Source organism: Phyllobates terribilis, unplaced genomic scaffold, assembly GCF_046119375.1.
Source record: "Phyllobates terribilis strain yellow unplaced genomic scaffold, ASM4611937v1 Scaffold_199__1_contigs__length_3552030, whole genome shotgun sequence".
NCBI lineage: Eukaryota > Metazoa > Chordata > Amphibia > Anura > Dendrobatidae > Phyllobates > Phyllobates terribilis.
This window is the reverse complement of record NW_027362959.1, coordinates 779149-787617: the sequence shown is the minus strand read 5'-3', so window position 1 is coordinate 787617 and position 8469 is coordinate 779149.

The following is an 8469-nucleotide window of genomic DNA, read 5'->3' as shown; positions in this document are numbered from 1 at the left end:
TGGTGTCAGCAACTACATCTGGGTACTGACTCCACTCCCTCACATCAGAAACAAGGAGTCTATCGGGTGGTTCAAGAGTATGAGAGAGTGTTTAGTAAACACCCGTTAGACTTCGGGCGAGTCAAGGGGGTAGAACACCGCATCCCCACGGGAGATCATCCTCCCATAAAAGAGAGGTATCGACCCGTACCCCCTGCACATTACCAACACGCCAAGGGGATGCTTAGAGACATGAAGGAGGCTGGGGTAATCCGGGATAGCTGTAGCCCCTGGGCAGCCCCACTAGTTTTAGTCAAAAAGAAAGACAACACCATGAGGATGTGTGTAGATTACCGGAAAATCAACCGTATCACACACAAGGATGCGTACCCCTTACCAAGGATAGAGGAGTCATTGGCTGCTTTAAGATCTGCTAACTTCTTCTCTACCTTGGATCTCACTAGCGGGTACTGGCAGGTTCCTGTAGCAGAGGCGGACCGGGAGAAGACCGCATTCACCACCCCGATGGGACTTAGCGAGTTCACCTGCATGCCGTTCGGACTCTGCAACGCCCCAGGAACCTTCCAACGATTAATGGAGTGCTGTCTGGGCCACAGAAACTTCGAGACGGTCCTGTTGTACCTGGACGATGTCATCGTATACTCCAAAACTTATGAGGACCACCTGAAACACCTGGCGGAGGTGTTCGAAGCTCTGGCGAGTTACGGCCTAAAGGTGAAACCCTCCAAGTGTCACCTCCTGAAACCAAAGGTGCAATACCTGGGACACGTGGTGAGCGCTGACGGAGTGGCTCCCGACCCCGATAAGATCACCGCAATTAAGGGATGGCCAAGCCCCTCCAGCGTAAAAGAAGTGCGGCAGTTCCTAGGGTTGGTAGGCTGCTACCGAAGGTTTATTCCCGGTTTCACCAAAAAGGCAGCGCCTATGCAGGACCTCCTGATAGGCCAGTCCCGGAAGACCAAGAACCAGAAGCCGCCCTTCAAATGGGAAGAGCTAGAAGAAGAGTCCTTCCGCCAGCTGAAGATGGCCCTCACGGGGGATGAAATCTTGGCGTACCCGGACTATAGCCAGCCCTTCATCCTCTACACCGACGCCAGTAACATCGGGCTAGGAGCCGTACTGTCCCAGATTCAGCAGGGGAGAGAACGAGTAATCTCCTATGCCAGCCGAAAACTGCGACCCACCGAAAGGAACCCCGAGAATTACAGCTCATTTAAGCTAGAGTTCCTGGCCGTGGTATGGGCAGTCACCGAGCGCTTTAGGCATTACCTCGCTTCTTCCCGGTTCACCGTATACACGGATAACAACCCGTTGACACACCTGGACACGGCAAGACTCGGTGCCCTGGAGCAGAGGTGGATGGCCCGTCTGTCCAACTACGAGTTCACAATCAAATACCGGGCAGGACGCTCCAATACTAATGCGGACGCCCTGTCCAGGATGCCCAACCTGCCGGACGAAGGAGAAGATCCGGAGGGACTGGAAGAAGTTGAACTCCCTGCGTTCCACCGTCATGGGACTATTCAGTATTCCCACCGGGTAAGGGGTAAGCAGGCTGCTACGTTGAACCCCTTACCCCACTACAACTGGGCGGAAACGCAAGACAGCGACCCTGCCGTCCGACTGGTGAAGGAGATGCTGACTCGGCCGGAGGCTCGCCTTGAACCAGACGCTCCGGAGGAAGCCAAACAACTATGGGCGGAGAAGAGTCGACTATTCCTTTACAAGGGGAAGTTGTGCCGCAGAATGGTCAACTCCCGGACGCATGAACTACTCTGGCAAGTAGTGGTGCCCCGAAGAGACGCAGCCATGGTGATGGAGGCATACCACGACGGAGCTGGACACTTCGGGTGGAAAAAGCTGGAGTTCCTGCTGCGCGAGCGGTTCCACTGGGTAGGCATGAGGGGAACCATCGAGAAGTGGTGCAGAGACTGTGGCCCGTGCAATCTGAGAAGGAAGGACCGGGCCAGCCAGAAGACTCCCCTGCAGTCCATCGTCACCCGGCAACCGTTGGAACTGGTAGCCTTGGATCATGTAAAACTGACCCCAAGCAGAAGTGGCTACGTCTACGCGTTAACCATCGTGGATCATTACTCCCGGTTCTTGGTTGTCGTCCCCGTCAAGGACTTAACGGCTCAAACAGCAGCTAGAGCCTTCCAGCAGCACTTCTGCCGTCCACACGGGTACCCGGACCAAGTGCTGACGGACCAGGGACCTGCCTTTGAAGCGGAGGTCTTCCAGGAATTCTGCAATCTGTATGGCTGCCGGAAGATAAGGACGACACCCTACCATCCGCAAACTAATGGACTTTGTGAAAAAATGAACCAGGTGGTAATGGATCTTCTAAAAACATTGCCCCTGGAAGAACGCAGTCTGTGGCCTGAGAAGTTGCCCGATCTGGTGGACCTATACAACCACATCCCGGTAGGTTCCACCAACTGTACCCCGGCTTACCTAATGAGGGCAAGACCTGGTAAGTTACCTGTTGACCTGGAAATGGGAGTCCTGACACCCGAGGACACTTCACCAGAAACAGACTGGGACACAGAGAGGCAGCAGCAGTACCGGAGAGTACAAGAGAGCGTGGAGCGAAGTCTCTGTCAGGCTAGGGAAAGACAAGAGAAGACATACAACCAGTATGCTCCCGCTGTTCCCCTGGTACCCGGAGAGCAGGTCTTGAAGAGGAAGAGACGGCTCCACAAGTTGGACGACCAGTGGGAGAAGGACCCGTACACCGTACTGCCCTCAAGCCACGAAAACCCGAAGGTCTGTACCATCAGTAAAGACGGAGGGGAAACCACAGCCATTGTATCCCGGGACCACCTGAAGAAGTGTCCCGAACAACTGAGGAACCCTGAAGAGGAACAAGAAGACCATCGACCCGTAGAGGAAAGGGAAGATATGGTTAGTACCGTGCTCGGGGACTTCCCTCGGTCTTGGACTCAAGTCAATGGTGCAGTTGTGGTACCCGTACTCACCTTCCTCCAACCATCATCCCAAGAACCTACGGAGCAACGGGTAGAGCTGGAAGAACAGCCGGTCCAGGAGGCAGAAGACTCCACACAAGCAGAACAGGAGAATCAACCCTCTGCTTATAGTGAGCCTGCCGTACCCCTAGTGAGACAAAGAGCCGGTAGACAGCTGCCCAGTTTACCCTTGACAGCTCCTACACCCTGTAGTTCAGGGCCAGACAGTCAGCTCCGTAGGTCCACTAGGGCCACTAGAGGCCAGTTACCCGCACGTTGGAGGATCTAAATGTTTAAGCTATTTTGTATGTTTACCTGTCTATAGTTGCTTGTGTGTAATTTTGTGTTTCTAGTTGTTTTTAGGAATCCTTGGTGGATTTACCGGGAATCCTTGTACATAGTTGGAGCGTAACCCAGGATGGACTAAAGACTGTCAAGGACTCGGGGTAGAACAGACCCCTACCTGGTTACGTCTCCCTGTTTCGGTGAAATGGACACCTTTGCTTTTCTTCAAAGACTGCACCCGGTTGCGGATACGCCGTGACCATCTTATTGTGTTTCCTTATTGTATTTTAGTGTTGTTGTTTTTACCTTGTTATGTTTTTCTATAATGTGTTTAGTCCCGGAGTACTAAATTTTACTAGGGGGGAATGTGACACCCCAGGGGTCTGGTTGCCACAGTAACGTAATGTTATGTCTGAGAGCAGGTGGGAGGTCCTTTGGTCAGGGATCCTGTGCATGCCACACCTCCTGCCCAGTCTTGGGAGGGGAAGAACTTCCCCTATAAAAACCTGGGGCTGAGGCAGGGTGAGTGAGTAGAAGAAGAGAAGAAGTAGAGACAGCATAGGAAGAAACAGCAGTTACAAGGAGTCAGGGGCTGGCAGCTGCAGAGTTCGCCCTGACTAAGAAGGCTTTTACCGGACCCGGAGTCCGAGGCTGTGGGGACTAATTCCTACCCAGCAGCAGAATCCGTCAGGCAGGGGATTTCAGGTCCTCTGGCCCAGAAGCCCGAAGGCACGGTCACACGCGTGGGACCAGCACCGCCATCGTGGAGCGGAAGCCATTAGAAGGCCCCGAGTCACCGGCCATACGGGTGAGCACCACACGGTACACTCAGGGACGTGGGCTACTTACATCAGCTCCTAGCAAGGTAGCCAGAAGAGTACAGTCAGTTTGGGAGGCCTACAACTCCGCCTGGCCAGGGGAGATCCCATCTGCTCAAGGACTGACCAGGCCCCATCCGCTAGCAAGTACTCCGGGAGGGTCTTTTGTTGTTACCAGTAAAGACCCTGAACTACACCGTACCGTCTCTGAGTGGTTCCTGCTACCCCCATCATCCACGTCGGCTGCCCTGAGGCCATACCCCTCCCGTTGGGGGTTATACTATCACGCTGCACAATCCCACCATCGGCCTCAGCGGTCTGCCCTGCAGCAGCAGCCCCCTGGCTGCACTCAACGGGTGGCGTAGTCATCAACCATTTACTACTAATGGACTGCCGTCTAGTTTGACTCCCTGGGCACGGACCGGGTCACCGCCACGAGACTACAACCCTCCACAGATCCGGCTCCGGGTAAGCTCCCGCATGCGCAGCGCAGCGCGACACAAGCCCAGGGGCGCGTCACTATACACACCAAAAAAGTATAACACTCTAGGGCCAAAATTACTTATTTCAAAGTTAAAGACTGTGGTCAGTCGGTCTGCATTTTATTATAAAAACTGTAGTCAGAGAGTCCACAGTCTATTTTAAATTTTATGCTCAATCGGTTCACAGTCTACTGTAAATGTGGTTAGGCAGTCCACATCTAGTCTATATGCTGTGGTCAGTCAGTCCATCATTTATAATTAATGGCCTTCGGTTGAAACTCGAGCCATGACGACTTGATGTATTAATGATCTTTAGGAAGATCAATCTTGTGCAAGACTAGATCGGTACACTAGTGCCTTCTTCACCATTATCTTGATAGTATCAATCCATTGGATTGTTTGCTGGTCTTGCACTTTGCTTTGGTCCTTCTATGCTTCAAAGTATGATGTCCTTTTCCAGTGATTGCTGTCTTCCATTCAATCCTTAGACTAGTGTAATTGCCGTTGTCAGTCAGTCCACAACTAATTCAAACGCTGTGGACTGTCAGTCCTTTTAAATGTTGTGGTCATTCAGTCCACAGTGTATTCTTAATAGTGTGGTCAATCTCTTGGAATCGCGGTATTGATTGTTACACCGCTGATTACAAGGCTATTCTATGAAATAGGATAGGGGATTCCTCACTTTAGAAGACAGAGGTTGGCCCACAGTCTACTATAAATGTGATCAAGCAGTCCACACCTAGTGTGAATGCTGTGGTCAGTCAGCCCATTTTTTTATTATTAACGGCCTTCGTTTAAAACTCGAGCTATGATGACTTGATGAATTAACGATCTTTAGGAAGATCAATTTTGTGAAAGACTTCATAGGTCCACTAGGGTCTTCTCCACCCTTACCTTGATAGTGTAAATCCTTTGGATTGGCTGCTGGTCTTCCTCTTTGCTTTCTTCCTTCTATACTTCAAAGTATGAAGTTCCTTTTCCTTTGATTGCTGTCTTCCAGTCAATCCTTAGATTAGTGTAAGTGCTGTTGTCAGTCAGTCCACAACTAATTCAAATGCTGTGGACTGTCAGTCCTTTTAAATGTTGTGGTCATTCAGTCCACAGTGTAATTTTAATAGTGTGGTCAGTCTCTTGTAATCACGGTATTGATTGTTACACCACTGATTACAAGGCTATTCTATGACATAGAATAGGGGATACCTCACTTTAGAATACAGAGGTTGGCCCACAGTCTAGTCTACTGTAAATGTGGTCAAGCAGTCCACACCTATTGTGAATGCTGTAGTCAGGCAGTCCACACCTATTGTGAATGCTGTGGTCAGTCAGCCCATTTTTTATTATTAACGGCCTTCGGTTGAAACTCGAGCTATGACGACTTGATGAATTAACAATCTTTAGGAAGATCAATTTTGTGAAAGAATACATAGGTCCACTAGGGTCTTCTTCACTGTTTTCTTGAAAGTGTCAATCCTTTGAATTGGCTGCTGGTCTTCCTCTTTGCTTTCTTCCTTCTATACTTAAAAGTATGATGTCCTTTTCCAATGATTGCTGTATTCCAGTCAATCCTTAGACTAGTGCAAATGCTGTTGTCAGTCAGTCCACAACTAATTCAAACGCTGTGGACTGTCAGTCCTTTTAAATGCTGTGGTCATTCAGTCCACAGTGTAGTCTTAATACTGTGGTCAGTGTCTTGTAATTGCAGTATTGATTGTTACACTGCTGATTACAAGGATATTCTATGAAATAGAATAGGGGATTCCTCACTTTAGAAGACAGAGGTTGGCCCACAGTCTACCGTAAATATTATCAGGCAGTCCACAACTAGTGTGAATGCTGTAGTCAGTCAGTCCATGTTTTATTATTAACGGCCTTCGGTTGAAACTCTTGCCATGACGACTGGATGAAATAACGATCTTTAGGAAGATCAACTTTGTTCAACACTAGATCGGTCCACTAGGGTCTTCTCCACCGTTATCTTGATAGTATCAATCCTGTGGATTGGTTGCTGGTCTTCCTCTTTGCCTTCTTCCTTCTATTCTTCCGAGTATGATGTCCCTTTCCAGTAATTGCTGTCTTCCAGTCAATCCATAGACTAGTATAAATGCTGTTGTCAGTCAGTCCACGCCTAATTTAAATGCTGTTGACTGTCAGTCCTTGTAAATTTTGTAGTTAATTGGTCCACAGTGTAGTCTTAATACTGTGGTCAGTCTCTTGTAATCGCGGTATTGATTGTTACACCGCTTATTACAGGGCTATTCTATATAACAGAATAAGGGATTCCTCACTTTAGAATACAGAAGATAAGGAAAAGAAGTGTTCCTTATGTCTCTACCTAAGATATAGTTGTGTTATACTAGGAATTGTGTATAGAAAATAAAGATATGTAAACCACTAACAGTATATTCTCATGTATCAGAATGGTGTTGTCACACCTCCGCAGGTCTAGAACTTATGCCTAGACTGACTATTATCAGTAATTAATATGAATATTAATTACCTGTTATGTGACTTTCCACATTCTTTTCTTGGAGTTCACAAGGAAACATTTCAAATCCCACCATGTCAAAGGGCGTCAGTCACCTGTAAATATTCAAAAGAGTGATAATATGTTCCTGCTACATGCTATACACACCAAAAAGTATAACACTCTAGGGCCAAAATTACTTATTTCAAAGATAAAGACTGTGGTCAGTCGGTCTGCATTTTATTATAAAAATTGTAGTCAGAGAGTCCACAGTCTATTTTAAATTTTATGCTCAAACGGTTCCCACTCTACTGTAAATGTCGTCAGGCAGTCCACATCTAGTCTATATGCTGTGGTCAGTCAGTCAATTCTTTATAATTAATGGCCTTCGGTTGAAACTCGAGCCATGACGACTTGATGTATTAATGATCTTTAGGAAGATCAATCTTGTTCAAGACTAGATCGGTCCACTAGGGCCGCCTTCACCATTATCTTGATGGTATCAATCCATTGGATTGTTTGCTGGTCTTGCACTTTGCTTTGGTCCTTCTATACTTCAAAGTATGATGTCCTTTTCCAGTGATTGCTGTCTTCCATTCAATCCTTAAACTACTGTAAATGCTGTTGTCAGTCAGTCCACAACTAATTCAAATGCTGTGGACTGTCAGTCCTTTTAAATGTTGTGGCCATTCAGTCCACAGTGTAATTTTAATAGTTTGGTCAGTCTCTTGTAATCGCGGTATTGATTGTTACACAGCTGATTACAAGGTTATTCTATGAAATAGAATAGGGGATTCCTCCCTTTAAAAGACAGAGGTTGGCCCACAGTCTAGTCTACTATAAATGTGGTCAAGCAGTGCACACCTAGTGTGAATGCTGTAGTCAGTCAGCCCATTTTTTATTATTAACGGGCTTCAGTTGAAATTCGAGCCATGACTACTGGATGAATTAACGATCTTTAGGAAGATCAATTTTGTGAAAGACTAGATAGGTCCACTAGGGTCTTCTTCACCATAATCTTGATAGTATCAATCCATTGGATTGGTTGCTGGTCTTGCTCTTTGCTTTCTTCTATACTTCAAACTATGATGTCCTTTTCTATTGATTGCTGTCTTCCATTCAATCCTTAGACTAGTGTAAATGCTGTTGTCAGTCAGTCCACAACTAATTCAAACGCTGTGGACTGTCAGTCCTTTTAAATGCTGTGGTCATTCAGTCCACAGTGTAGTCTTAATAGTGTGGTCAGTGTCTTGTAATTGCAGCATTGATTGTTACACTGCTAATTACAAGGCTATTCTATGAAATAGAATAGGGGATTCCTCACTTTAGAAGACAGAGGTTGGCCCACAGTCTACCGTAAATACGATCAGGCAGTCCACAACTAGTGGACTTACTTATACCTACCATACCAAGCGTATTGATTTCCTGGACGTGAGTTTGGAGATTGATGCATT